We start from the raw sequence: 308 nt of genomic DNA, 5'->3' as shown, positions 1-308 counted from the left end.
GCCGCCTTGCAGAGGCGCTTCACACTTCGAGGCCAGGAGGCGGACTTCCGGCCCGAGAAGCACCATAGAGTCTACACCACGGCAGCAGCCGCGCAGAAGCACTTCCGCGGAAAGCGGCCGCCAAGGAGGCCGCCATGTTGTGGAGGTGACGTACTTCCTGTCCGGTAGCAACAGGGCAACGGCGACACTTAGCACGGGCTGATTGCGTCCGGTAGCAACACATAACCCGGGCTGATTGGTTCCGGCCAACCCCTTTCCCGGGGCCAATTTCGGGTTTTTTAATTTATTTATTACTATCCCCTCCGCCC

The sequence above is a fragment of the Podarcis pityusensis genome (assembly GCF_964106645.2).
Source record: "Podarcis pityusensis genome assembly, chromosome: 6".
Classification (NCBI taxonomy): Eukaryota; Metazoa; Chordata; class Lepidosauria; order Squamata; family Lacertidae; genus Podarcis; species Podarcis pityusensis.
Note: the sequence above shows the minus strand (reverse complement) of the source record.